The following is a 23,526-nucleotide window of genomic DNA, read 5'->3' as shown; positions in this document are numbered from 1 at the left end:
TGATATGCTTTACGAGCTACACGCCATCATGTGACCACAAAAGTCAGTGCAAGACCTTGGGGGGGGGGGGGGTTATAATGTTGAGTGAGAACCCAACATGGAACACATTCATTGCATTCAATTATAATGTTTTATAAATAATATGAATATTTTTCCTGAGTGTATTGCACTGAATATGTGTAGGAATAGGTGAAATATAAAAACCATGTTTATTTTATTTTGTCATGCTTGTGTTATTTACATTGGTCATTTTCAGTGTGGTATTATTGATTTATTAGACCTTATTAATATTGTACGCCTTGTAAAGCAAACTGTCGACAGGTTGAAATACTACTTGATGTAAAAGGGCATGTGAGAAATAACCTCATATATAAAAGAAATATATATTATAATGCACAGATTGAACAAGAGATCAGTCATAATATTCAAATCTAGTGGCCAAGTGGCCATGTTAGGCAGAGTGGCGGTTGGTGGAGCAGGGGTAACATTAGGCACAGACAATATTATTTCCTTCCTACATATCTAAGGGTCAGACAGGACCCATTTCTCACTTCACTGTCTTTGATTTAATAATGCACCCATACTCTGGAAAATGAGGAACACGACTGATCGCTTTTTTACTTTTCTCTGAAGTTAGCTTGTCATCGCTCTCTCCCCTCTTTAACAGCCCCTACCCAAACTCAGGTCCACCCTTTTCCCCCAGCCACTCTAAAATCCATCACCACACATCTCTGTCAGTGCCGGAGAGACTCTGAGTCGGGTGCACTGAGTTGTCCGCGCTCACCCAAGCACCGTTGGACCTCCGATGGGGAAATGCTTGGCTGCAGAGAAACCTGCACGAAATTAAATTCTTCACTTGGCTGACTAGGGTGACTCGTCCTGGTCTGCCGGCCTGTTCCTTCATTATTCCTGGCTGATAACTGACTGAACGGGATGTCTCGTCTGTTTAATGCCAGCTCAGCTGCTTCATGGGAGGAACGGGCTTGTCACTCTCCGCTACAACACACTGTATTACCATCTCCACTTCATTTATTTGGCTCAGATACCGTACGCCCGTCAAGCCACCCCGTCCCCCCCGTCCCCCCAAAGACACTTGCAATTCACCACTGCTCAACCTTCTGCATCTTTTAGGAAACCATTCAAAATAACCTGTCTAAAATTTTCATTAAAATGTCATTTAGATGTCACACCGGCGATTCGGATTGGAAACAATAAAGGTGACCTTAATTGTAGTTTTTCATAGCCCATGAAGGGCTCTGTGGATAGCATTTCTTCAATGGACACCTTTTATCGGCAGATGAAAAAACTATCTTTCCTCGCATTATGCACAAGACAAACACCCACTGACCACAACAGACACTTCCCCATAGGTTGCTGGTGCTGCAGCAGACAGTAAGCGTTGCTCCCCTGCATTTATGAGCATTGAGTTAAAGGTTTCTGCATGAGGGCACTGCATGATTGAACGTCGTGATATGGAAACACAGGCAGGCAAACCACTATCAAAGACACGGCTCGCACTTGACCCCGCGAGCACTCAGCCCCTGGCCCCCACCCGCTTTTAGCGGCTCTAGAAGCGGCTTTCTCTTCTCAGCTTGCTTTGTGGCATTTGCAGAATTAGAATGAATATATCCTTTCCTAATGCACCGGTATATAGTGTACTTATCATAATTCATAGCCTTAATGCAGGCTTTTAAGTGCACATGGTGGTGTTGAGCCTTCGGTGCTCATTAAGGCGAATCAATGGCGAATGCTATTGTCTTATTGGCACACGGTCTCTCAACATAGAGCATCAAACATAATCGAAGGCTTGCTTCAGAGCAAAAACCATCTCAGAGTGAATAGTAATAAGTGTTTGAAAAAGAGAGGAATCAGTATTTGGAAGTCATTAAACATCCAGCGCCCACTCCTCCTGTGTAACCACAAAGCCAATAGCATCGTGGGACAAAATGCTTTCCAATGTGACAATTGATTGCTTTTTGAGGTAGTTGTTGGTTGATTTCATAATTGGTATAATTTTTCACAAGTACATGAGTGTCATGCCATGATGGGCTTTAGAATCCTGGTAATGCAGTGGCCTGTAGTTCAACCTTAAGATCAATATTGTATTAAAACCAAGAGCTTATTGAAATAATAGAAGGGGTTTTTTTCGCCATGGAAGAAAGGCAAGGAAAAGAAAAATGCACAAAGGAGACGCGCTTGATTCTACGCCAGGCCTTCACTGTGAAGTGCATTGTTTTCATGCCAGTGCTTTTACTCCAAGAAAGAAAGAAAGGACAGAGAAAGTCTCGGTGATGTGAAAACTCTGGACTCCGTGTTATTGACGTACGGCACAATGTGCGAGCAGCATAAAGCAGCACTTGATAACTCCGTGTCCAAATGAACTGCGAAACTCTTCATTTTTTTCTTATTTGGATAGCAGTCAGCGAGTTGATGAAGTAAATGATCCTAGACTGTTTTTGTCTGCGCAGGTCATTATTTTCTGCGCCTGATCAGTGTATAACATTTGGCAATCTGCGGCTCCCTGCTGCTATCTCTTCCTGTTGGATCTCCCTGTTTTGACAGTTTTTGAGAGAGGAGCACTCCGTGAGGTGTCAGGTGAGGACTATATGTGACAGATTTGGAGGGGAAATCAAGAGAAGACAAACAGGCAGCTAAATGCCTGGGAAATGTCTCAGCGTTCAGACAGAAGGCGATAAGTGCTGTTGACGTGGACATGACAAGCTAGCAACAGTAAACCTCAGGACACGCAGTCCCACCGGAGGCCCAGGAGTGGACACAATTCTCCATGACTGCTGAATGTGCTTAACGGCTCTCATGAAGAGAATTAACAAGAAGTGGGAAGCCCCCCCACCACCAGCGCACACACCCAACTTCCACCACCCTCTGCCTTTCTACTGTAAGCTCTTTGATGTTTCCCTGTTTCTCCTCGACAGTCAGCTTTTGTTTTGATCAAGGTTTGATTTCCTGCGACATCTCTGATACATATTATGAAAGCAATACAAGCCCTCATAGAGAGGCAGGGTGTCTCCAAACTTTAACTGTTGCGGAGCGGTGTGCCCAACAGGGCAATGACAGAAGTACATCTCCCTTTTAACACTGGCTGCAACAAAAGAAAAACAAGGGAGGTAAATCTGTGCGTAGGAAGTCATACAAGTAAAATGAACGTGTAAAGTTTCCTCACACATGGAGTTGATTTCTTTTGAAAAGGGCTTATGGCTTTACACTGTCATGAGAGTCTGACAGAGGAAAGAGAATATTGTTCTTTCATTTCAAGAACATCAGAAGACCTGGTTTCTCTATTCTAAACAACGAGAAGTACAATGCAGAATCAGTATAACACACCAGATAGAAAAATAAGCCTTTGCTAAGTCGCCCACATTAATGTTAAGTCAATAAAAAGCTAAATATATCATCAATGTACAAGTAAATACATATAAATGTGTTTTATTTAATATGCCTGGTGTCCAGTGGTGGAAAGCATCTGCATTAACTCACTGTACTTTAGTATAATAATAGTGTTTTAATGTACTTGTAGCCTACTTTACTCGAGTATATATTTCATACTTCTAATCCATTACATTGGTACTTTTGACTGATAGTGATTTGACAGTTGCATGTAAGGATATTATGCACAAAACAAAAGTATATACAAAGGTTAAAAGTAGCTTCACATCAACTAGCTACAACATAACCCTAGTGTACCAATGAGTACTTGTACAGTATTTGTTGCTGATACGACGTGCGTACATTTTTAAATGTGGAGCTTTTGCTTGTGATGCTATACATGCAATACACTTGTGGGCTGCACAGCACTGACATACAGTATTATCACTTTTCATTTGATATGCTAACTTGTTAGCTAACAATTCCTTCAGTTATGGAGCTCATTTGTATTAATTAGCATTCATGTTTCTGGCCACCTGATGAATGTAGTCCAATATTCTCATGTTATCTCTGTTTTGGACTCCACCAACTCTGGTGCTATAGCTGCTGATGATCCACAATGTTTACTGCCAGTGTACAGACGATGTGAGAGCAATAAGAGTAATGCTACATGTAGCTAGTTCTAGTTGATCCTGTGGGTTCATACCTACGAGCAACCCATCACGTTCAATTCATTTGAGCCATTGCTAATATAAAATATATTGATTAACTGGAATACTTCCTCCGCCACGGCTATATGGCTGATGGTAGACCCAGTGGCGGGCCATGCATTTCACACCTAGGCCTTCAGTGATGTCCTACACAGTCCTACCTGAATTATTCCCCCTCTTAATACCATCATTATGACGCCATGGCTCTAGAAACTATACATTAGACATACATAGACAGAAACGCAGTATAACCGGGCGTTGCATCACCTTAACAACAGAGTTATATTAATATTTACGAAACATTTAGTTGTAAATTGCAGGAATTCCCAGCAGTTCGTCTTGAAAATGGCGTTGTAATTATATCTGCGACCAAATTGATCTCTTCTCCTCCTTCAGCCATTGTGGGTTAAAAAAAAACAGCTTGTAGAAATCTACACAAATTAGCTCGTTCAAAGTTTGCTAGCTCTGCATAGCTCTGCCTCTCAATAGTGCGTATCAAATCAAAAGACGTGGACGTGCTGACGTTATCGTACGCCTGCTAGCTGGCCCCGGTGTCCCCAACTCGAAATCTGATTGGTTAACGCCACAGTTTTGTTTCCGTTCACTTTAAGCGACAGGTGCCTGAACTGTTGCTTCTGAAGGCCTCAGGGCAGATCTCTTGGACCCTGGCAACACATGATGGCTGAAATATGATTGGATAAAAGCTCTAACATAAAGGCCAGACCTCCAAATCTCCATCTGAGGCTGGAAGCAGCGCAACCAAGAGGAAAGCTATGAAATGAAGAGAATAGACTATGGGGAATAATTTAATACATATTTGTGGAAAAGATATATAAAAATTACATTTATATTCTGATGATGTTTAGGCCAGCAGAGAAGGCCTTGCTGGCCCTGACGGCCCACCACTGGGTAGACCTAGCTTGTCTAACATATTAGCATCCCAGTGCATCCAAATGTATAGAGGCAAAAAAAAAAAAAACAGATGCACACCCAGGTTGGAGATGTCTGCCCAGAATTGTATGGCGAATCAAAATTGGGATAAAACATTTGAATTACAGAACACAATTGTGATGTCTGCCCCCCCCCCCCCCCCCCCCCCACCTTGGACTGCCAGATCATGAATATATATTGCATTATGAAGATGTGATGACATTTAGAGCAATCACATTTAACCCTCTCCTCTTGTGCCTCTGTTTCTCCTCTCTCCACTAATGCATTTTGGAGCAAGGGATACATCTTAAAAGATTCAGGGAGAAATGTCAGCCAAAGCAGACACTGCTTGATAGCTGGGGTCATTCCAAACTGGTTTCTGAATTCTGGAGAGCATACACACACAAGGGTGCTCTATCCTTCATTCCCCACCACCCCCCACCTTTTTTTTTTTCCTATTCCATTCTGTCTCAGCCCCCTTTCCACTCTAAATATTTCTGTTGGTTCACCCTTGTCCATGTGACTGTGTTGGAGGTAGCGCAGACGCGCAGACGCACTACCGCGCGAGAGAGGCTTGACCAGTTGGGCTGCTGTCTCCCACCTCATTACCAGATGCAAATGAAACGGGTACACATGTTTAATATTTAGTGGCAGCAGAAATGTCAGGCTGGCACAAGATGGAATTAAACAGCACTGTCAGCGCAAGTGAACTCAAGGCTTTCTCAGCTATTTCACTTCATATTGAGTTACTGTCACAATTTATTTCACAGCGGTGGGACGACTAGTGTGAAAATGTTCAGTGATGCCTTTAAGGATGGAAGGGGAATCAAGGAAGAAGTGTGAAGGGTATTGTTCAGATGAGGCTTTGTATTTATTTCTGAGCTCTGTGACAAAGCTTTATTGTCTTAACAAAGCTTCTTTTTTTTTTTTTGATTATAGCTCTGTTTTATTGGATAGAGCATACAGATAAAACACAGAAGTGAGAGCTGGCAAACTCACAATATTGTTAAGTACAGTAATATTATGCACATTGGACTACTGAGCCACAGACCTCCCAAGAGAAGGCTTTGGTTTAACTAATCCTGATGATCCACACCCAGATCAAATGTGTCATCCAGGCCACACCAAGAAGGCATGAAGGATTTAAAGCAATGTGGCTTTGCCTGCAGCTAGCATGAGAGAAATAATTCTAATAGCTCATATAAATATATATATGCTTAGAAAATAGGGGAATGTGTTGTCTGCAAAAAAATATGTCCAATTGGATTTTGCACTTTTGTCACCAAGCACGGATGTATAGTATCAGATTCAGGACTAAAGCAAGTTAATGTTCATTCTAATCAGCATGGCAGATAACACCGGGACCCACAGGGACCTAATTAAAGATACTGTACATGAGAGGTTTATCTTCACAGCTCTGGAAGAAGTTCCCACGTCGGTTTATCCTGGCAAAGAGGCAGGAAGTAGGTTTTAGTGTATGTTCAGTTGTTATTTCATGTAAGAGGAAATGTTTCTGATGCGTTTCAAAGCTCTTTTTCTTTCATCGTGTCATATTTAAAGGGCTGGGTGAGAGGTGAGGCGGAGGTAGACATGGTTAGATCAAAGAGAAAGGGGACCTTGGAAAAGAGGGGGAGGAAAAAAAGTGGTATTTTAAATTAATTAAAATCATTATCATACAATATTGAATGAGTGAATAGAAAATGAAAAAGTTTTACTGTGGACAGGCAGTTAGTGAACTCCCACTGCCTTCTAAAAAAAACTGAAGCGTTTCATTATTCCAAGGTGAGGGCTTTAAAACAGCATTTTAAATGTTACCCTGCTGTTCAAGATCATGAAAACCTTTAATTTCATGCAAATGAACCGCAAGGAGCATGGAGCTTAATGTAAACGAATGCTTCTTTTGTACTGCTGTAGGAGTGAGCTGGAGAGAGAGGCCAGGATGAAAATTCCCAAGGATTCTTTAATTGCTATCTGAAATTATGTAAATCCCTCTGCTAGGCTGAGTGCAATTATCCAGCGCCTCTCGCTGCCAGCTTTACTAATGTCTAACAAAATATCGGTGGCTGACATTTAGACGTGGTAATGCAAATGAGAATTAATTTTTCTTCCAAGACAAAGGGCAGTGGAAAGATCACACCATTTTATACAATAAAGGCCAGAAAAAAGTAGGGTTTGCAAGATGACAAAAAATGTTGATCAAGAAATGAGCCCATTTTATATCAGTGCAGCATGGTACCGAATAAGATTATTTCCCCTATTCTGCACTATTAATCTATTTCTATTGGCACAGAGAGGTATGCTGGAAGCACTAGACATTCATTTAGGGTTAGAATTAATTGCAGTGTATGCCTCATTTCTTAATAATGATATGGGGAACCCTCCCCTCTCCCCATTGTTAGAGCACGTCCCTGCCATGGCTGTGATGTTGGACTGTTTGGGTCACATTTTTCCATTTATCTCCCCAGGTACAGAGATGGATGTAGGCCAGGCTCTGCAGTCTGGTGAGACTCCCCTGTGTGTAGCTTAGAACACCTGTCCCGCTGTGCGTCGGCACCCCCAATCTTTACCAGGCCAAGGAGGAGCACCGTCTCTCTCCACAACACTTTCCCCAACCCGCTGTCTCCCGGGACACCCAAAGGAGCAAGATGAGGAGGAACCTAGGGACCGACGTTCAACCGGGAGATCCGTCGCCAGAAACTTCATTTCCTAAAGCAGGAGTCGAATTACAACCTGCTGACGTGGGGGGAAAAATCTGGCTATTAATATTTTAGTATGGATACTGTGTGCGAGACACTCCCAGCTGTGAGAGCATTCTCAGATGAAGGATAAAAAACATTGTGACACACCAACAAGTGCCTGTCGACAGAGCGTCTACCACACCAGCAGAATGTAACACAACTATTAATGTGGCAGCAAAAGCTGGTGAAGCAAAAACAGAGAAGTCCCCCCGATCGATCTACTTGTTCATATATCGTTAGTAACACCGCTAGCAGCTTGTCCACTAGAAACCTCAGTTACTTAGTTACTTCCTGATCTAGCTTAGTAGAACTTTTTTATCTCTTTGCCTCTTTCGCTGAGTAGAGTTTGTCGTTGCTCCTGTTGGCAAACAACTGTAGCTATTTAGTTGAGTTGCCTCTTAGCGAAATGCTCTCTGGTAAGTAGTGATGCAGTGAATATGTCAAGGGCTTTTATTGTGAAAGGGAGATCGTGACCCGGAGGCAGACGTAATTGCATCCTGAAAGCAAAGCTTATAGGGAACCACTGTCAACACTGATGGTGTCATTATTCTACAGCCATTACATTGTGCAATTAAAATGTACTTTAATATTATAAGCACAAATGTTATCTATCGCTACTTTGACAAATCAACAAACACAAGACTTCCACAGAAGACTGTTGGTACGCTTTTTCTAATCCACTTCCTTCCCCGTCGTACATAATTATGTTTCGTTTCCTATTGTGTCAACAATATTTATGGCATTGCACAAAGTGTCAAACTTGAATGTACAGATACTCTGATTCCCTAAATGATATTCAATGTATCATCAGTCTGTTTCATATAGAGAACAAATCATCACAGGTCACAAGGAATAGGCTTTGAAAATTCCCCACACAGGGCCTTTATTTTGTGTCGGAGATGGCCTGTCCAATTGAAAGCTTTATCGTGCATGCTAATGTTATCTCGGGTTCTGCACCTACTGCTAATGCGCTGCATTTGTAGGTATTTACTATTGTATATAACCCCCACAGCATCTCATATCACCCTCCTTCTCCTCCTCATCTCCAGCTTTCTAACCTCCATCTTCCCCTGCCCCTCCACCGCCTGTACATCCATCAGAGGGCTGTCATGGTAGAGGGGCTTCAATGCTCCTTCCTGATGCGGCCATCAAGGCCCTCCATCTAACACAAGCCGACACATCATAATAACAGTAAGAGGCCTTTCCTGTCCAGTGTCATGCTTGGAGAGATTAGTTCCCCTCCACAAAACCCAGGTAATTTGCTTTTGCTGAAACACATTTGTAGATCGTATTCTTTCAGGTTAACTAGTTCATGAGAGGAGATGAGACACTTGCTGCACAATGTTTGCTTCTTTATACCGTTATTCCCCTCAGCCGTTTTAACTGCAAACCAAACAGCTTCTCTTACACGGTGTGTGTCTGTGTGTGGTTGTATGCGTATATTCTTTTACTTTACTTTACGTGCACAAGTGCTTGTATTTCTCCTAGCGTGTGGAACAAGGAGGAACACGTCGGTATTGTTGTCATTTTATACTGAATAATTGTGTTGGGTGAGGTATAGATACAGGTAAGGTTTGAATATATCACTAGCTTAGTTAATCCATCTATAACCCTGTGTAAAGTACACATTTTGGATTATAAATACAACAATAATAATACTTTAGATATTATTTTTTTAATAAGGTAAGAGACAAACAAAAGGTCTTTGAGCAGGAGTTAATTTCTGTAGGTCTAATGTCTATTTCATTCTTTATTAATCACAGAGGGCTGCTCTAAATCCCCTCTGTGTATGAATGGGCTGTGCTCGGTGTCTTCTCACATTTGCTGCATGATCATATTTCATAAACACTGCATTTGAATTTTTATGTACAGAGTATGCAATATTCATGATAAACTGAATATGTAAATAGGTAACCTTTATTTATGAGTCCCTGCCAGACTCGTACTCTTAAGTATTACTTCGGATGATAAGATGGATAGAGAGAAATGTTAGTTAGGGGAATACTTGTGTGGCTGTGGAATGATTGATAATTAACAGCTTAATCTATACAGGTTGGAAGTCATAATTCTCCTGCTTTCCTCTGAGTTTTATTTTTTTTCAAGGCAAAAAAAAGATCAAATTTGTGATTCTAAACAATAGCAAAAACAAATGTACTTTTAATCTCTCCACTGAAAGAGAGACAAAAGGCTGTGCTTTTATGATGCTGGCTGACTTCTATTAGGATGTATAGCACTGCTGTGCAGAACTGAGAATATCTACAAATGTATTTGAATGAATCACCAACGAAAGGGCCCAAAACTAGTCAAGTCTGTATCTTTTAGTCACACATTTAATCCTAATGCTACATTCCATTACATTTCCAGCCTGTAAGTGCCTTGGAATTACACGTCCCATCCTGAAGGAGTCCTTTTTCTTATTGTTTAGAGAGTGGTTAGCATGCTGGGGATGCTCCAAATACGATTTTACATCCACTTATGGAAATCCATTGTTCCTTGAACATTTCCACATACAAACCAATATATGCTTTTCTAAGAGGTCTAAGACCTCAATTACATCAAAGGCAGTTTGTCCTGCTGCTGGGCTGCCTGCTAAAGGGCTTAAACAACTGTGTCAATGCTACCCCCTTGTGACCGCACTGCAGCAGAAGCATTTCCTAACAGCCATCTTTCATTGCAAGAAATACTGGAGAAATGGTCCACTTCCATAACATAAAACACAATCAACATGCAACATTTTTACTTGTGTGAGATATCAAAAAATAACTTATATAAATGCAAACAATTTCAATATTTCTGCTGCTACGATAACGGCCGATATTCTCCACATGCGTTTCCATGTAACACACCTTTATCGCAATACAGTCTGTGTGGTACGTCTTGTTTTGAAGGGCGATTGTCTGACGTCGTCGCTGCAGTTTGAACTGTGAAGCAGTGCGTAATAAAGATTAAAAGAAAGTCTGAGAGATTCTATTTGCACAATGGAATTGAAATGTGTCATCACAGCACCTATTGCATTTGTAGCTCCTAGATCTCTTTCATTAAAACCAAAGACTTTGAGAAAGTTGCTCTGCTGACGTGCAGACAGATGTGCATGTCAGAGGCATGAGAGGGAATATTTTGGAGGGCACTCCTCCTGCTGTCCTAGCCCAGGCAAGAGAAAAGCATGCAGTCTTTTATTGTATGGACTTGAAAAGAAATAATTAGACACACAGATATATAATTCTGCAAAGCTGCATGGCTCACTTGTCACATGTGGCAGAAAGAGAAAGGGGGCTGAATTCTCTGAAGTGCAGTTTGCCACAGGCCGCCATTCCACCCCCACCCAAGTTTGCTCTACCTTCAAAGACATGGGGAAGTTGGAGCACATGAGTGTTTCTTCTTTGTTATTGTAGTGGAGTCTTGGGAAGGAGAAAATATTTTTTTTACAAATATTGGTATTTTATTTGAAAATGAGGTACATTAAAAAAAGGACGTTAAATTAAAACTCTGGGAAAATATTGAAGTATTGAGTATACGTACAATAATAAAGCCTAAATCTCTTCCTTGTGATAGATTTTCCAGGGCATACAAACACCAAACAACGCTGCACCAGCACGTTTTAAAAGTATAATAATCATGTCAGCCATTATTATGGCAATTTTCTAGTACAAAATAAGATCCTAGTCGAGCGTTTCTTAGAAGCTTTGTAATGGAAAGTGAGATGACATTTTCCATCAACTTCACCAAAAAGTGGGTGGAAGAAAATCATCAATCAGAACGGATATGCCAATACTAATAGGCATTGACGCTAGCCTGCTGAGAGATTAGTGATCTAAAAGCAGGCCTGGAAAAATAAATATTCTTCCACTGTAACGCCCAATTTGTGACTATACTTAATATATTTCTCTTTACAATCTCACAAAATGAAGTAAAAGAATGAAAACAATTTAAATGAAAGCCTATAACTGCCCTGTAAGACATCATCAAAGGGATGTCGCATAACCTACAGTCTTGACCCATAACTCGCTGCGCTCCTTGTGAGGGGACGTCAGCTGGGGCCATATTAAGGGGCTGCACTATGTTGACATCTCACACAGCCCCCCAGGTTAGGCCATGTCAATCACAGGACATGTGATTGCAGGAGTCCCCGCCTGCCCTCTCATTGACACCTCCCATTGACTTTCCTTTGCGCACATCAGTGAGCCTAAACCATTTCATTCAGGGTGACCCCCCCCCTCACACACACACACACACACACACACACACACACACACACACACACACACACACACATACACACACACGCTGGACAGGTTGATTTGTGGCTCGCTGGCAGGCCTCAACACAGCTATGACTTTTATCCACTTAAGTATGTATATTTTATCCGACTGTATGGTTCCATCTCTCATTAATAGTCCGTGCACACTGGGAAGCATGGCTTCAAGCACCATGTATGTATGCTAGCAAAACAATGTTCACTTCACAAGAAGAGAGAAATAGCGTTTGGATTTATTTTCTTCCCTGACCTTAGGTCCATGTATGTAAACATATGACCTAATATCATGCTACAGCGGCGTTATTTATGTCATATAATCATTTAAACTCCCTCAGGATGCAGTCGGCACACAAACATGACCAAAATACATATTTAGATTTATTTGTCTGCAACTGTCCAATAAAACATATCCTTTGCATTTCCATCTCTGGGCTTTAGTCCCAGTGGGAGTTGCTGGCTGAGAAATGTTGTGCTTTCAAGCTTCAGGGAACAGCGATGTGAGCAATGTTCAGGGTGGAGAAGGGAAAAAAAAGAAGTGGTACGCTGCCTAAGTGTTGTACTATAAAGAGAGAAGAAGAAGGTTTTCACATTCCAGAAGCCTCCAAGGGTTTTAAGCTCTGCAGTGGAATGTGGGTGCAATCATCATGCTCATCTCAGGACAGACTATAGGAGGCTCTCGACCACTCACTCAATCTTTTTGTCTCATTTTCCTTTTTATTCCTGTGTCTGTCGCGTCGTTTCCTGTCTTCTTTTAGTTTGTCCGTCCTCTAATGCTCTCCCCCTCCCTCTCTGAAATGAGCCATCTGAGCGGCATGTTTTCTATCAAGGGAAAACATTTTTTTGTCAAAAAAAACCCCCCAAATGAGCCTTGGTTGTGTCATTTCCATTCGTGGAAATAAAATGTACAACTTTGTAATGAAACAAGTCGATTGTAAAAAAAGCGGAATGATATATTTTATGACGTGCTTATGAAGAAAAGCAAGAATGTCTTGATGAAAGCTGTGCCCTTCAGTGCATTGTGGATTTCATCCTCATGCCATCCACACATGTTTTAGGGTGTTTGTGGCAGCAGAGGCATCCCTTCTGTAACCAGAGTCATAAATGAATTACTATAAAAAGGGTTACTCAAGGGCTAGATGGCTTTTACGTAATTGTGCGGTGGTGAAAGGGGTAAGGGTCTTTCCATAAAAGTTCAATAAATTGTACATTTTCTCAATGACTTGTTGCCCCAGTGAACAGTACAGTAAGAAGACTACACTGGGAGAAATGGAGTGCAAATGCTAGCAGAGGCAATGTCATTTTTAAATGTGAACTATTAAAAAAAGGTAGCAATATGCTTTTATAGTGTGTGCATATTTAGGCTTATTCAAAATGTCATTAGAGGTCATCTGCAAACGTGACATCTGTGTAAAACTTGACAGAGTGCGCCTCATATTCACAGAATGTTCCAGGGCTAAATGAAATTCACGACCAGACGGCCGTTCTCCCCAGAGTAAATCAAAAGGCTTTCTTATTTAACAGGCCTTTAAGTATAACACCAAGTTAAATGTGTTACAATATAATACATTTGTAGATTAAATGATCTCATTTACCACGGAAAACTAAACGAAAGCAAATCACAGCTATGACTGGTGCGGACGCAGGTGAGCTCTTACAATGTAAAACTCCTTACAGCCTCAGAAAACTTGGTTTTAAATCAAAGTATTTCTGTATAACATTAAATAATTGGGACTAAATGAGCAGCAATCAGTTAAAGTTGTTATTAATTAAGAGTCTAACAGTTGAAAACAAGTTGAAAAGTGAATCTCCTTGCGGATGATCAGATTTGATTGACAGTGTTGCTCGAGGGTAATTGGTACACCGACGAGCTAAAACTAAAACTATTCTAATTTTAGCTGAACATTTAGTTCACATCGGACCCCAATACTTATATTAAGAGGCCGATTGTGGAGCGTCATTTTTTTTTCAAACTAACTGATATTAAAACATCCCATCCCACCTCTCTGAAATGGTTGGCAGCTGCTCTCTGCGTATCTGGAATATCGGTTTCTCCCACTTTCTGTAATTAGCAATGATCAAGAGGGATTATAAGCGGCGGTTAACAACATTGGACTCCTCAATGACCCTGATAGATGGTCAATTATAGTGATCAGGTCGTGGCGTTTATTGGATTCAAAGTGGCAGTGATGGGCCCTTTTGGCCTGGTGTGGGTAATTATCACATTTGTGCATGATTTAAGGAGACAGTGGAGAACGAGAAAGACTTGACTTAAATGTAATCATTTTCTTATCTATGTATTTATGCAAGAGTTAACAACCGATGGTCATGAGTGGAATAATGCAATGAGATTAGTGTGATACCCACGTACTGTACACAGCCGCTGTGCTGGACATGTCATATCTGAGGCGGGAGGAGAATTTACTGTTTCGGACAACTTGTGCCAGAACTCGGCTCTTTCCTACGAGCGCTTGTTCATTTTTGGCAAATCTCAGTGTATGAATCACATCAGCGTCTCAAAGATGCATTTTTAAATTGCACTTTAACTCTGTTTCTCCTGCACTTTTTAAAGAATGCTCAGACTCAAACGTCTCACGGTAAACATGCTGTAGTTTTGCTAGCAGGCGGATTACGCCAGAGAGCAAATGCTATACACCGATCACAGTTGTCAATAAATTCTTCTCTTCCTCCCCATCATCTATTATTCTCAGCCTGTTCCACAGAAAAAAGGTATCTCACCGCTCTATAGGCAGCCGCAGACAGCTCTCTGAATCCAGACACCTGAATATGATCAACTGAAAAGCTGCTGCTCAGCTCCTCTGGTAACAGAGGAAATACATCAGTGCCTTGTTTATTTACTTTTCCCACATGGCAGAAAAGGTCAGAGTCAGAGGATTATGCTGCACGGACCAAGTGGAACTCAATAAAAGCCCGGCAATGAAAACAATATCATCCATATTTTAAACAGCTGGCACCAAACACAGGGAGCCTTACACCAGGGTGCCAATTATTCTACTTCTCAGGGTTTTCGCAGCGAACCGCAGTAGCTCAGGTGTACTTCTCCAAATAAAACCATTATTTCATATTGTTTGTGAAAAGTGTGAGACAAGCAGCCATACATGTTAGCTATGAGTACATTTAGGCGTGTATTTCAATCATTAGCAATGAACTTATGCTTAACGCTGAGGGGGAAAATGCAGATTTATTGGTGTTTAAATGCAGATGTTTTGCAGGCAGAGAGTGCGGTTGCTTTTACAGTCTGGGTTTGTTTTCCCTCCACGGACTTATTAAAGTCGGTACAGCACAGTCTGCGCTCTATAATCCTGATGTATTATTAATCATGTCTCCCCGTGAAACTCTGAAAAACTTCCCTTTTTGATTTCCACAACGTGAAAGTGCAGTGAATTTGAAACGGAGCCAGGTCCAGGGTGACAGGATGCTTTATTTCCTTGCTGTTACAGAATCCAAACGCAAGTTAATACAATGGTGCCATTGTTTGCTGTTGGATATAGTTTCTGGCAGAGTGTACGCCTTGTCCATGTACAGTGTAACATGTGCGCAGAGCATGGTGTTCTAGCATCTACTATTGTAAGCTCACAAGCGCTGTCATGCTGCAGAGATTGCTGTTGACAGCTCTGAAAATATGGTGCATAAACAAGAGATTTCATCGCTGATCCTTCTGTTTGTGTCACCATTTTCTGATATTGTATTAAATTGTCATGTAAACAAAAGTTTGCCTCTAATAAGGCCTTTACCCCTCATTGATTCAGAGGACTAATGACTTGTTTCATTCATATCTTGTCACATTTCTTCTCATGGGAACTTTTCCAAATGCCATCAGCTGCAATGCTGAAAGCCGGTACTTTGCGCTCACAATACCCTAAAGCACATATGCACCATGAACGCTGAGGGAATGTATGTTTGTTTGTTTCCGAAACTTTGTCAAAATAAAGAAAAAGAGCAATTCTTTTTTAATTGAATGAATGAAAAATAGAAAAAAAGACAGTCTGTTGATGAGGGAGAACTTTCTCGTTATCAAGACAACTTCACATAAGGATGTCAAATATATCAAATATTTCTTTTATCTCGGTCGCGTCTCGTCTTCCTTTGTCAACATGTTGGGAGAAAGTGCCTTCGTGTTTGTGCATAACTTTGTGAACATGAATATACATGAGATATCGCAGCATGCAGGGTGATCAATAATCAAATCAGCAACAATGTGGGAGTCATGCTCACATATACCACCCTGTCATCATGGCAGGTGCTCGTGGCGTTTTTTCTCCCTCTTTTTTTTTGCCTCGCTTGGGTAAGATGATAATCCAAGCCTAGTCCACTGACAGACTGCAACATGATTCACTTGGACAGTGACTGACTGCACATCCAATTTGTTTCAACTCCAGAGCAGCAGCTTATTATCTGAAATGCATGAGATGTCTGTGCATGAGAGGCGTGATCAGCTGGGGCATGCGCCGGGGCTGCTGGGAAAGTAATCAATAAGGGATTGTCTCTTGTAGTTTAGGCCGACACATTATGACAGAGCTGAAAATTAAACAGGCAGATATTAATAATAATGGAAATCAGAGGCTCATGGGTGAGATTGGGGGGGAGGGGTGCAACTCAAAATATGTATGCATGTTCGGCTGTGGGTGTATGCATGCGTTATGGGGGAGGCGGGGGAGTGTACTTGATGGGGGGTTGTTATGTGAAATATGAGACATGGATGGAACAGTGATGTCTTTGAAGATCAGATATTACAGAGCTCCTCTTTTAACTTATTAGAAACATTCACTAAGCACACTCATTAAAGAAGGCTTACATGTGTCTGGCATTTGAGGTCACAGAATTGAACTCTTTGGCAGATGTTTTAAGCCCCTTGTGGGTTTTCTGTATATAATTGATCAATAAAAGTTAATCTAGGATTGACGCACATAATAATAAACAGCTGAAAAGACACAAAAGAAATCAGATGAAATCAATCTAACTCTGCATGCATAGGTTGTTATTCAATATGGACTTTATTACTTTTATTTTCCACGCACACACACGCCGCATTCACACGTGGCTCAAAGCTGCTCCACGAAACTAAAAGGTGTCCTGCTGCATGATATAAGAGGAGTCGTGGGCAGTCAGACTAACACAGACAGACAGACAGACAGACAGCTAAAGAGAGATTCCCCTGCCTTGTCAATTAGCTGTGACAATCCGCTCCCATTGTTTGAGCAACAAACGCGGCGCTCTGGGTGGGGGCGGGGTGAAGTGGGGGAGTTAACAAACTGCATTACAGGCCATTACAGATGCAGTGTCATTGATTATTTATACCCTTATAAAATGCCTGGCTCCCTGGTGGACCAGGCTTGCTTGGCTAGCTCTGATCAAATGTTCCCTGTAAATCACCACACCGGGGCAAACAACATATTCAAATACATAAGAGAGCTGAGTGACAAAGTCCTGCGTGTATAATAGATGTGGAAATCACTGTATGAAGAACAAGAAATAAACTGTTGTGATAGCTAAAGCATATCACTACATCTTATTAAACTAATAACTCTTTGTGGTGATACGGTATGTGTGATATGATTAATTCTAGATGGAGGAAGCTCCTTCCTGGAAGAAAAATTGGACACTAGATCACATCCCTCCTGGAGATTTGTCCACGGTGGATATTTTGCATTAGTTAGCAGGGGAGCAGATGGCTGCTGCTAGTCGAGCTCACGCTCAGCACTTTTTTGAACTTTCATGTTGTAGGTGTCTGCTCCGGAGCAGGACCTTCTCCAACCAGTCACCTCACCAAGGGAATATTCCCTCCAAGATATTAATGGTCGCCCTTGCCGAGCCCACCACCTCAGCATAAAGCCCACCAGGCACGCAAAATCGCAAATGCCACACCTTTCAAAGCCTTGCTTCTTAATGACACTACACTGACATTGTGGCGCCTTCAAAAACTCCCTGAAGAACATATATCAACCGCTTAGTCAACTAAAACACCCGTGTAGTAATTTGACACGCTGCCCTCTAAATATTTGTTATTAGTAAGATATATTGCCGCTCATGAAATGCATCCTTTATCATAAAGGTTAAAGGTCCAAATGCCAGATGTCCCGTAGCACAGCAAGTAGAAAAACAAGCACGAGATACACGGCATGCTGAGACGGTGACAAACGCATGCCAACTGAATTGCAAAGAGGTAAAGTAAGTCCATATTGGACACACTTCCTGGAGCATGGAAAGTATGAAAGAGAGGACAACATCTTGTATCATCTATCTTCCTTAAATGCTGAAGCCGTGACAAAGTGGATGGAGAAATTATGATAAATGATAAGACGTATTTAGTCAATATCTGTAATTCTCTTTCTTCACTCTGCTGTGCCCCCCCCCCCACACACACACACACACACACCACCCCCCACCTCTCACATTGTTTAGTTGAAAAGACACCCGTTCATTTAAATAGCACTTTGAAGGCCAGATTGAGATCAAATTGAATTGGGCATTGTACGTGTTAATATCAATATCTCCATCCAGGAGATAGATCGTCAAGGTGCCTTTTTGTGAATTTTGTATCTTATTTACACGGTGAGAGTGCGTCTCCATGCCACACGCTGCGAGTCTTTCTTTTATTAACACGCTTTCTTCTTAGAAAACACAAATGGCGGTAAATATTTGACCTCATCATGAACACAGAGAATCTCCAACACTTAATCCGACTAAAAGAGAATCGACATGGCACACAGAGAAACAACATCAGCACAGGGAAGAAGGGGACGCAAATAAATGAGTTTTAACTTCAGTCACCTCTGGCATCCAGGGTGCAAGAAGTAAAAGATGCATTTGGATCCTTTGGAGCACTTACAAGACTTTCTGAGTTAAATGATATGAACATATTATGAGAAACAAAAAGGTTCAAGAGAGTGTACACGCAAGTTAAGAAAACAATTAACTTTATCTCTTCAGGGTCATTGTGGCGAGAAACATCAAGGTTACAACGCTGTTCATTCACACAGTTTAAATCTCTTTACTTTGACATTCTAGGTCAATTCTTTTCATGTTTTCTTTAACCTTTATTACCAGAATACTTTCAGTAAAGGGCAATGATGTGTTTATCATGAACACCTTCAGGACACACGTGTAAACACTAAATTGCAGGCGTAAATACAGCGTAGTTATATCTACACTTACAGTACGGGAAGTGAAGTTTGTAAAGGACGGGGATGATAAGGTGATGCTGTAGATCAGCAAATAATCTTTTTTATTTATTTTTTCATATAATTCTGCAGCGTAAACTACAATAGACTTTTTTCACTGCAGGTTACTTTGAGAAAAACACATGTGCATTGAATAACATTAACAACGGCTGCATGCAATTTAATTAACCCAGTTGCAAGGCGGTGCAGCTTTCCCACTCGTTAGAGTTATTAGTTAAACCTGTGCCTCTCCTGCTTTAACGAGTCAAGATGTTTTACATGGAAAATGTCTATTATTGCCTCCTACTCAAAGTTTAATTGGAGAGTCTTTTGGTGACCACTGGTGTATTGACACTGGATAACATGATGCCCCATCTAGCCACTGGGAAAGAGGAAGAGTTGTAAGCTGGCAATGAAGTGAGTGAGATGTGTGTCAGCGTGAGCCGCCCTGGGAGCCGAGAACATGACAGGAAGATGAGTGAAAAGTACCATGCGACACAACGCAGCATCCCCTCCAAGGAGAAAGACGTGATGGTGGCTCATCACGTGTAATGTCTCTCTGCCCTGCACTCACACACCTAGCTCAAGTATTCAGAATCCATAAAGAATTTCAATTTCCAGGACAAGATACCTGAGAAACATCTAATTACACGACTGAGGAATGATTGAAGGGTGTAGTAATGGACTGAATGGTGACGCTGTGAACACCTCGTTACAAACTGTTTCCTGGATGCCATCAGTCACACTGCAGCAGGGAAATACTGCAGCAACAGGTAACCGACTGTACAGTCAATAGACTCCAACCTCTCCGTGTGCTTTGACACACAAAGTGAGAGAATCCAAAGGACGGGGACGGGGACGGGGACGGGGACGGGGAGCAGAGAACAAGAGGATCATACTGCCCAAAAAATGTTTGCAGAGTCGATATTGAACACTGTTGTTGAGGTTACTATTTATCTCATGCCGGCCAAGTTGGCACGCACATCTGGCGCTGGGTACTTAGTGCAATTATTTATGATTTCCTCCAAGATTTAAAAGCTCTTCGCCCGGCCTTGTAATGCAGTAACTGATTGCACTGCTAATGTAATTAAGGGGAGATTATGATGTCCACGTGGCACACCAGATGGTGGCATTCACAGCGATGGGGGAAGGCACAACTGGCACACCACTGCACAAGGGCAGTGAGGCGCAGTCAGTCGGAGCAGTCCAGACTCCCCACCAGACGGAGGAAAGTATATGTGTGTATGCATGCGTATGTGCGTGGTGTACATGCACAGATGCATGTGAACGTATGAATGTGTGTGTTTGATGATAAGTTGAGCGATAAAGTGTAAGCTGGTGAGAGATGAGCGTATGTAAAATACTACCAAAGAAATTACTTCGGTTAGACTGACTGTCTCTAGATGCATGACATGGGCACGCACTCTCAAGAATTCACCATATAGGTCAAACACAGACCCGCTGATTGATCTTGGGAGGTTATATATCAACTATGGGAGCTTTACGACATCTCCTCTTTTTTCACCGAAAGATGTGAAGAATTACAAACTGAATCTGACAGTTCCTACTTTTTCAACTTGTGCAATTCAGTGCTTTGGCCAGGAAAACAGATGGCATAAATGGAAAATTAAATCACATTTGGCAAAGCCATCATGTTTCAGGAGATTTTTCAGCCATGGCAACAATGAGACTGGACCAAACTGACCTTTAATTAGAAAAAAAGCATGATATTATAGAGCCTTGCGAGGACGTATCCTATGGGGGCACTAAGAGTATAGCTTCTTAAAGCTTGTTATTATAAGCTATTCAGGAGACACAGGGATTTCTTTATGTGTAGACAGAAACGGGAGGAGGACGGGGGTGAGGGTCATATATGAAATGAGACCTGCAGATTTCTACACAGCCCATAATGGGTTCATACGGGTTACGGGGGACATTGGGGCGCAGTAGATTTCCCAAGTTGAGATATTATTACTCTCGGGGTGGCAACACAGAAATCTCCATCTTCGGTCCCAAGACTAGTGTCAGCAAATTACAGAACACAGTGAATGACCTTTACACACGAAAAGAAAACCTTTGCTGTTTTTTTTATCATTTGCGTGCAAAGTCGTTCGCTGAGGTATAATTTTGGTCCAGGGGCTCTTCTGTCACACACTGATTACCCCTCACAGCTACAACATTGTTACCAGAATATGTGTTTGATATTTTGTATCGGATGATCCAGTGTTTATGGGGTCGACTTTAACTGAGAGGTGTCATAAAGCACACAGGAAACAAAGCGTGAACAAAGAAATCACAGTTTTAATGAACCTTTTCCAAATGCCAGCTGTAATGCTATGCATCCTACACTGGCTGCTCCCCCACAGAAATCTGCCACAGCCATCATTCATCTTACCCCACAATCCTCAGCGTGCGATGTGCCGCACATTAAAACACTGTAATAGCTGATGGCTTTCACAGTTAGCATGTGTTGCTGATATCTCCAGACTCTCGATGAGTGTTTCATCACCTATTCCATAATTAGAGCATTACTTTAGCAGGTGTACACCTTCTCTGCCGGGGCATGTGAAGGATTCTTTATTTTTTTAAATGAGCATGCCTGTTTCAGTAGGTTGTCAACACCTCAATGTGGAAGCATGTGTTTGTAGGATTGTGTCTGTGAGGAGGAGGATGATGGTGTTACAGTATCTGACAAAGTAAGACTATTGTAGAAATAAAAGTCTCTTTCAACATGTTCATTTGGACACACAGTGAACTGAACATCCATGCTCTGCTGCTGTGGTATGATCTGAAGAACACTGTTTGGCAGCAGGTTGTGGTGAATAGTTGTTCTGTTAATCGTGTGTAATAACTATCACTTTTAATCACGATCTCCATCACTTTCTTAATGACACGCAGCGCACATGAAGGCTAAAGAAACTCTCAGCCCTGTGAGCTTCAACATCTGTCCAAAGGTAACAAAACCGGCACCTCTAAAGCTAATACATTTGAGCTGAACTTGCAATAAATTAAAATATTACAAACTCATTGGCAATGATTTGATTTAATGTCTTCTTAATATTTGTACTTAAATTACTTCTTCCTATTGTTCAACTGTAGGTTTAACCCCAAACATTAATAAAATAGTAAGTTTGAGAAATGCTAGCTGTTTCCCCCTGTTTCTAGTCTTTGTGCTAAGCTAAGCTAACCAGCGGTGGATTTATATTTAGGTTCAGACATATAGAGAGAGTGGTGTTGATCTTCTCATCAAACTCTTAGCAAGAAAGCCAAACTGTGTATTTGCTAATCGGTTCAACTATTCCTTTAGAGTTACCAAGGAGAGGAACAAAGTGAGAGGTGGTTTGCATGCACCAGCTACTGGTGTATGCAGGCTTGTTGTTTAATTTGCATCTAAATATACTGAAACGATGAGACATCTAAAATCAGAATGTAATACACAAGAGCTGTAAAAACAGGCAGTGCCATATTTGCCTGTTTATAATTAAAAACATTAAAATTAGAAACTAACACTTGTCTGCAAACACAGCCTCTTTAATTAACGTCAACAGTAAGTGTGGAGGTGGTGAAAGTTGCTGGTCATATGAGGTGTTAGTTTCCCTCTGAACATCTCCTCTCTCATTATAGAAGCGCTATAAAAATGCAAAAAAGGGAAAACTGATCACATCATGTGCAGCCATGTAAACCCATAAATACATTTCACAGTGTGTGGCCACAATGAAGACACCATACTGGCATATGGCACCCTGTCACAAAACAGAGCAACAAGTCTTTGATTTAAATAAATTAGGATAATAGTTGCACAATGAAATAATTTATTTGATTGCTATGATGGGGGTTGAAATAATAAACTTGACAATGGGAAAGCATCTGTCGCCCCTTGGTGTTTTGGACAGTCTACAGAGAGGCTTTCAAGTTTTGTACTCTGGGAGATGGACATCCTAATGTTGCAACTAAGCTAATACATTGCTCTTTATCTTACTTTTATCTGATTACAGTAATGACATGTGATGATTAGAGAGACAACTAACTGTCAGAAGGCATGACCTGTAGATACATCTACGTAATGATAGTCATTTAGTGAAGCACAACCTTAATTTAGTTACCATAGCCAAATTGGATCTCAAAAGTTATTGCAAAGAAATACACCCACGAGTCAGTGTGGCATTGTTGGCTCGGGCCTTTATTCTCTTTGTGCACACAAGTCCCACTGACAAAGTAAATTGTCACATTTAGCATTCATATAGCTATCTGATGGTGCTTTCATAAGATGTCCTCATCTGTTGTATTAGATGTCAAGAATCCAGTGCTTCTGTGCTGAACTCATTGACTGA

Source organism: Cottoperca gobio, chromosome 9 (genome assembly GCF_900634415.1).
Source record: "Cottoperca gobio chromosome 9, fCotGob3.1, whole genome shotgun sequence".
In the NCBI taxonomy this organism is placed as follows: domain Eukaryota; kingdom Metazoa; phylum Chordata; class Actinopteri; order Perciformes; family Bovichtidae; genus Cottoperca; species Cottoperca gobio.
The sequence above is the reverse complement of the archived record's forward strand: the minus strand, read 5'-3'. Positions refer to the sequence as shown.